Consider the following 8,459-nt stretch of genomic DNA (forward strand, 5'->3'; position numbering starts at 1 on the left):
TCTTTCATTTTCAACATCGGCCGTAACCTCCACATAAAATTCTATCTTTTGAAGCCTGTAGTGAACTGTTCCTTAATGCCATGATGTTATGCAAGTCTAATAAAAAGGAATTTGTAAGTTAAAGCAACTCTTGCAGTGACACCACAGGCAGGTAGATGGTCTTCTCAAGAAATTTCGGCCCAACTAATGCCACTATCACCTGTTTGTTCAACAAGCAAGAAGCAGTAGACGTCGATGTTGCAAACACTGGGTCTACTGCACATGAACCTTGAAAGCAGCTTTAGTTGGCATATCGGCTGTTCTTACCTGTGGCTGCCAAACCTTGCAGTAACCTGATGCTTAAGCCTGTTTGCACACACGGCTATCTTGAGGTACTGCGGTGTTGATGACAGTTTTCGATCACACCTTTCCCACTTGCTTCTACATTTTTTGGCTAACATTGGCGAGCTGAGCGAGCGTTCAGTAAAATTGCAACTGCTGAAACGCGGATAGAGGTTTAATCAGTTTTGGCTGAGCTAGCTTTAAGTATGGTATCGTGCAGTGTGGGACCAAAGCTTGTTTGACACGTGCCTGAGTTGTATCTGTCTTGTCTAGTTGTAACGCTTTGTCGTACATCATTGTGCAATCTAAGATTCTGATAGTATGCATCGCCACCGAGCCCTTCTTGTGTGTGCAACTTTTAAAGGTTGTTGTTAGTTTGCAGCCCATTTACATTGCCTTCTCTTGATGCTGAAGAAGTAAACAACTTCGGCACCATTTGAATTGCGCCGCACTTCACCAGTTGGAAAGTGAGAGTGCATGAAAATCGCCGCTTGCAATGCCCGCAGAAATAAATGTCGGATCTCTTTTTCCCTGGCTGAACTGCTGGGTGGTGGCCTACAGGTGGGCTTTCTAACGTGGGCCTCGGTTTCTGGGTAGTTAGGCACCACCTGAACAAGTTCGTAAAGTTCAGGTGAATTGACTGATTCTTGGCCTAAGGAGACACCATTGTGTTCCGTTGCAACCTTGTTGCTCGATGATCCAGGAAATCGGGCTGTTGGAGCCGTGGTACGTAATGACACTTGAGTTGTGAAAGTTTTGTAAGTGCCCGTTTCGAAAAGACCTAAAGTTCGCCGGTTAACTTGTCTTGTTTTTCGCACGTCGCTGCTCGTCAGACGAGAGATATGAGCAAGAGAAAGGAAATTGTGCACCAAACAGTGGAACCAGAAATCATTGGATCATGCGACATTGCCTTCTAGAGAGAGTTCTTTGATGTGGGAACTTGTTTTATTCCGCCTATTATAATTACGGTCAATGCAACATTAAAGCAATACAGGCAGCCTGTAACGAAATTTGTAACAAGACAGTTCCCATTCATTGGCACACTTTGCCGGGCAAAGCGACACATAGTTTAAAAACATGTACAGAAAGTTCAGAAAAAAACAACACTCTTACGACTACTGAAGGAAAATGTGCTCACAGACGTGCAGCTTGCAGAGAAAATGTTACAAAAGACATTGTTGCAAGTCGCCTGTCGCAACAGTGCATGTGCTTATAAAATTAACAGAACTGTTATGGCAGAACACACTGGTCTTGGCATAGAAATTGAGAGGCGATGTCAGTGCTACAGCTCTCTATACACTAATCTGCCACGTGCCGATCACTGGTTATGATGATGTTTGAAGTTTTGTGGCGCAAGGGCCGTTTCACGGCCAAAGAGCGCCAGTTCATGTTACTAAGAATATGGGCAATGATTGTGATAAGCGGCTATATAAAGGCCATAAAATTCCTCGTGGTAAGGCGGGTAAAAACATACAAGTAATAAAATCATGACCATGCCCTGAAAGGTGTGTGTGGTGAGGATAGATGACAAGAGTTGGTGATTATAAAAAGCGATGGTGGATATGAATGGCATTAGCACAAGTGCCTCACTCGTTCATACCCTTGCGTCCAAGGGCCGTGAGGCAAGTGCTTTCTTGTGTAACCGCCGCAGCAAAAACCTCTCGAGAGAGGTCGTGCTACGGAATGCCCGGGTGTATGATATGAAAATTATTGATTTCTTTTAAAAACGCTAACAACGATTTATGACTAAAAAGCGGTTCCCTACCGACGAACATTGCAGGGTGTAAAGGTATATGCTGTCGGTAGGGTAATGGAAAATGTCGTTTTCTTAGAGTTTCTAAGTGTTTGCACTGGATTATTATGTGAAGGACTGTCAATGCCTCTCCACATCTGTCACACAATGGTGGATCACCACCGGACAAAAGATGCGTATGTGTCGTGTATGTGTGTCCTATCCCGAGTCTTGTTAGTGTTACCTCTGTTAGACGTGATTTTGATACTGGTGGCCAATGGCCAAGGTGTGGCTTGATAACGTGTAGTTTGTTTTGTGTGTGTGTATCCCACTTGCTCTGCCAGTAGTCCCTGAGTTTTCGTTTGAGAGACGGCTTAAGATCAAGGGCCGGGATTGATGTCGGTGTAATGGCGGTGCTTTCGTGGGCGGATGCAGCAAGCTGATCCGCCATCACGTTGCCTTGAATCTCACGGTGCCCTGGCACCCAGCACACAACAACATGTCTGTTGAGTGTGTGGAGGGTGCATAAAATGGAGTAAAGTGAAACTAGGACAGGGTTTTTTTGTTTTTTAAGACTGTGCAGAGCCGTTACCACACTGAGGGAGTCTGTATAAATTACTGCTTTTTGTATTTGTGATTGTTTGATGTGTTTAGCTGCCACAAGTATCGCGTAAGCTTCCGCTGTGAAGATACTTGTGCCTGGATGTAGAGGGCCAGCATCCGAAAAGGAAGGGCCAACAGCAGCGTAGGACACAGAGGAGTTAGACTTAGAGGCATCTGTAAAAAACTCAGGACGTGTGTATTTGTGTTGAAGTTCCAAGAAGTATGTTCGAATATGGGCAATAGGCGCATGTTTAGTAACTTCTAAAAAAGACACATCGCAATCTATAGTCTGCCACTGCCACGGTGGCGGGTATGCTACAGGAGCCATTAAACTGTGTTCGAGTGACACTCCAGTGTCCTCAGCTAGACCCTTCAGGCGAACTGAGAAGGGCTGCCTCATTGAAGGCCTGTTTTAAAAAAGAATGGAGCTCGACAAGTCATTAATAGTAGAGTATGATGGGTGCCTCTTGTCTGCTTTCACCTTAAGGAAATATACAAAGGACACGTAGGTTCTTTGCAGATGAAGCGACCACTCATTTGACTCAACGTAAAGGCTTTCTACGGGGCTGGTGCGAAAAGCACCCGTAGAAAGGCGGATGCCCGAATGGTGCACGGGATCCAGCATCTTCAAAGCACTTTGAGTCGCTGACTGATAAATAATGGCCCCATAATCTAAGCGGGTGCGAATAAGGCTTCTATACAGGTTCATGAGGCATTTCCTGTCACTACCCCACGTAGTACGTGACAACACTTTTATAACATTCATGGCTTTTAAACATTTTCTTTTTAAATATTTTATGTGGGGTACGAAGGTCAACTTGTTGTCCACGATTAAGCCTAAGAATTTATGCTCGGCTTTGACGGACAGACGTTGCCCGTTCAGTCGAATGTCAGGTTCCGAGTGCATGCCTCTCTTTCGAGAGAACAAGACACACGTGCTTTTTTGTGGGTTAAGCCGAAATCCGTTTTCATCTGCCCATTTGGAGACCTTATTTAAACCCAGCTGAACCTGCCGCTCACACATGGCCAAGTTGCATGACTTGAAGCCAAGCTGAGCGTCGTCGACATATGTACAATAGAACATATTGCGGGGAATGGACAAGTGCAAAGAATTCATTTTAATAATAAAAAGTGTGCAACTAAGCACACCACCTTGTGACACGCCTGTTTCCTGGATAAATGTTTGAGAGAGCACACTGCCCAGACGGACACGGAATGTCCGGTTTGACAGGTAACTTTCGATTATATGAAACATTCTTCCGTGCACGCCAAGGTGTGACAGGTCTCTTAGAATTCCGAAACGCCATGTTGTATCATAAGCCTTTTCGATATCGAGGAACACAGAGAGAAAATATTGTTTATGAACGAAGGCGTCTCTGATCTGTGCCTCGATACGAACAAGGTGGTCTGTGGTGGATCTACTTTCTCGAAACCCGCACTGAAATGGGTCGAGCAAATTATTTGTTTCAAGAAAGTGTACAAGTCGGCAGTTTATCAATTTTTTCGAAGACTTTGCACAAGCAGCTTGTAAGTGCTATAGGCCTATAACTCGAGGGTAAAGAAGGGTCCTTGCCCTCTTTCAAAATGGGAATAACAATAGCCTCTTTCCAGGCGGTAGGAATAGTGCCAGAAGACCAAATAGCATTGTACAAACAAAGTAGGGTTTTTCGGGTTTCGTTTGGTAGGTTTTTTAACATTTCATACATCACACGGTCAGAGCCTGGGGCAGAAGTACTGCAGGAGTTTAGAGATGTTCGGAGCTCAGCTAGACTGAAAGCTTGGTTATATGCCTCGTATCTAGTGGATTTGTGTTCGAGTTTCTGCTTTTCTATTCTTGTTCTGTATTTTTGGAAAGTGTCAGTATAGTGAGACGAGCTGGATACCTGTTCGAAGTGTGCACCGAGGAAGTTTGCCTGATCTTCCAAGGTATCACCCTGAGTGTTTACGAGTGGAAGTGCGTGTACTTGTTTTCCTGCTATCCTATATACTGACCATGTTCCATACTTTAGCCTCCTGTGTGTATGAATTAACCCCCGATAGAAACTTCTGCCAGCTTTCTCTTCTGGCCTGCCGACGCGTTCTCCTGCCTTGAGACTTTATTTTCTTGAAGGTTTCAAGATTTTCGGCTGTCGGTGAGTTACGAAGCAGCCTCCAAGCTCTGTTTTGCTGTTTGCGCGCGTTTCGGCATTCATCGTTCCACCATGGCACACATCGTTTTCCAGGGTGTCCATTTGTTTGTGGGATGCATTTTGTTGCAGCATCAATCAAAAACGTTGTGAAGTAGTTCACAGCAACATCAATGTTCAAAGTACAGATGTCATTCCAACCTAGACAAGCGATAGTATAAAACTGTTCCCAGTCGGCTCTGTTTATGAGCCACTTGGGAACGCGCGGTGGACACTCAGTTACTGTCGTTGTGCTCAAAACTATGGGGAAGTGGTCACTTCCGTACTGATTACTGACGACTTTCCACTGTAGTAGAGGCACAAGAGATGGAGATACTATGGTCAGGTCTATAGAGGAGTAGGTGTTATTAGCGAGGTTATAATAGGTTGGTTCTTTTCGATTTAGGAGACACGCGCTCGATGAGATAAGGAACTGTTCGATCAGCCGACCTCGCGCGTCATACCGAGAGTCCCCCCATAGCCTGCTATGCGCATTAAAGTCTCCAAGGAGAACATAAGGTTCCGGAAGTTGATCAATTAAAGAGTGTAAATCACGTTTTTGCAGCTGATAGCTAGGAGGAATGTAGATAGTGCAGATTGTGATCAGTTTATTAAAAAGAACCGCTCGAACAGCCACTGCCTCAAGGGATGTTTGTAGTTGTAAGTGTGTGCTTGCAGTTCCTTGTTTCACTATGATGGCAACACCTCCGGATGATGTCATGGCATCAACACGGTCCTTTCGGAAAATAACGTATTTACGAAGAAAATTCGTGTGTTTTGAATTAAGGTGTGTTTCTTGTACACACAGCACTTTTGGCGAGTGTTCATGTAAGAGTTCTTGGATGTCGTCAAGGTTCCTGAGGAGGCCCCTGACGTTCCATTGTATAATTTGAGTGTTCATGGTGAATGTAAAATAGTGCTGTGTGTACGAAAAGCGAGTGGCTGTTTAGACGGGGAATTTGAGTTCACTTAACAGGGCCGTCACCGGGCCCTGTTATTTGCTTTTTCGTTTTCTTGGCGCGCTCCAAGGAGCCACGCCGCTCTTTCGGCACCAAGGGTGCCGACGTATCCATTGCCTCCTCGGAGGCACTGGATGCCCGCACATGCGGGCTGTTAGTTCGGATTACGGGCCTCGCCTGGTGAGGGGAGGCCTTGAGACCCGAGGACTCTGGAGTCTCCGGTCTCTGTTTGGGAGTAGGCGGTGTCGCCTGGGCTACAGCCGCCTTGGGGGCAGGTGCCACAACCGTCGGCTCGGTATGCGCGGGCCGAAGGAGTGGCGAAGGCTGGTGCGGCGGTTCCCCCTGACGCGCCGCATCAGCGTATGTAGGTCCATAGAATGGAGCGACTCTTCGCCGTGCTTCCTTAAATGTTATGTTCTCCTTTACCTTTAATGTAATTATTTCTTTTTCTTTTTTCCAATATGTGCAGGAGCGTGAATATGCGGCATGGTTTCCTTCGCAGTTTGCACAGTGTGGCGGTTGTTTGCAGTTCTCAGACACGTGGCCTAGGACTCCACATTGTGCACAGGTCTGGCGACCACGACAGGTTTTAGAGCCATGGCCATACCTCTGGCATTGGAAGCAACGACGAGGGTTTGGTATATACGGCCTGATAGATGTCTTGGTGTACCCTGTTTGAATGGAATCTGGTAGTTTACTGGATGCAAACGTGAGTATTAAGTGTTTCGTCGGTATTTCCTTATTATCTCTTCTGATGATAATTCTCTGTACATTAGTGACGTTTTGGCTCTTCCACCCTTCCAAAAGTTCAGTTTCGGTGAGTTCAAGTAAGTCTGCATCAGATACCACTCCGCGAGTGGTGTTCATGGATCTGTGTGGTGTTACGGTGATCGGTACGTCACCAAACTTTGAGAGGCTGTCTAGCTTTACAAATTGTGCTTTGTCCCGAATTTTTAGGAGAAGATCTCCGCTAGCCATCTTCGTTACTTTGTATCCAGCCCCGAGAGTTTCAGTAAGACACCTGGCAACTACGAAAGGAGATACGGTCCTGGCTTGCTTTCCGGTTTTTTCACAGTGAATGACGTGGTAGTGGGGAAAAGTTTCTATTGGCTGGTTGAAGAAATTTATGTCGTCGGTGCGTACCCGCTTTAGGCCGGTACGATCAGACAGTTGAGGGAATGCTCCATGCATGCCGGTCTTATTTTTGTTCAGCAGCGTTGGCGGCCACCCACCACGGAGCCCAACAAGGGGACGCTGCAAGTTTGCAGGTGCTGAAAGCTTGCAGACGTCAGCCGTACAACACTGCCATAACCCAATGCGCCTAGACCAAGGTAGGCTATTTGCACAGGGTTAACCCTTGCCGCCAGGAAAATTGGAAGTAAACAGAAGAGAGAAGTAGACAGGAAAGCTAAAAAAGTAAGAAAGACGAAGATGTAGGGAGAGAGAGATAGGAAAAGGCGACTGCCGATTTCCCCTGGGTGGGTCAGCCCAGGGGTGCCGTCTACGTGAAGCCGGGGCCAAAGAGGTGTGTTGCCTCTGCTGGGGGGCCTTAAAGGTCCAATCACCCAGCGTCAGCTCAACCCCCAGGATCCCCTTTTCCCCGGGCACGGCAAAGCCACGCACGGCTAGGCGTGGGAGGGAGTAGAAACTCCCCCGTTAGCTCGGGTCCGTGGTGTCGCTACACACCAAACGCCTACTTGCGCAGGCGCCCCTGCGGGGCCGATCACTGGTTAAACCTCAACGAATAAAAGAGCAGCATTCTTCATAAAGACCGTTTGACATTGCACAAATGTAAGAAATGCTGTATGGCAACTCTAGCAGTTCACTTTAGAAGGCACACTACAGAAAAGTTCAATGTCATACCATGCATTTAATTGCACACCCTTTTGCAGACTGTCTGTTGGATATAATCCACAGATATCTGAAGTTCACCTTTTTCATGCAGGGCAGCAGACTTACACACCACACGCTTTATACATCTTGCCAATTCTGTGAAAAACGAGTCTTAGGAGTCAAATCTGTTTCTGTTTCGTAGAGCGAAGTACAATGCCACAAATTTATTCCTTTCATTATGTATGTCATAGTGGCTCTCCTATTAAGATATATTCAATCATTTTCGACACGTCAAAAGTCATGTTTAGATTAATTTCAGTGACTGAATTGCAGTACCTTAGCTGAAATGCCCATTGAAACAACGTCGCCAGAGTGCAGGAAGTATTTGTGCCAGTTTGAGCATTATCAGAGTTTTCTCACCTGCAGCTTTGACTAACGTAAACCAAATGTTCCAACACACTGCTGTGTCAGGAATGCACAGGCCTCATTTGAGTGTTCAAAGCACAGGACACTCTAGCCAGTATTTCCTGCAACTTTCGCATGCCGACTTGATATTCAATGTTACGAAAATCGCTGTTCCTCTGCTGCATGTTGGAGAAGTTTAATCAAGGGTGGAGTTTTCCGGCTTTCTCAAGACCCCTCATCACTGTTCGGTGTTGCTGGTCTCTGCATCAGGTGTGACGCTATGGAGCTGGTGTTTCATCTGCGGTTTCTGGCAAATTCACATTGGTCTCTCAGCATTCACATGTTGTAGTTGGGTTCCCATCACAAGTCTTTGGGCTCCTTCACCATTCGTCTACTTCAGCGCAAGTGGTCTTGCTCCTATTTCTATGGCTGGAAGGCTTA

This window comes from Rhipicephalus microplus, chromosome 7, assembly GCF_043290135.1.
Source record: "Rhipicephalus microplus isolate Deutch F79 chromosome 7, USDA_Rmic, whole genome shotgun sequence".
NCBI classification, from domain to species: Eukaryota; Metazoa; Arthropoda; class Arachnida; order Ixodida; family Ixodidae; genus Rhipicephalus; species Rhipicephalus microplus.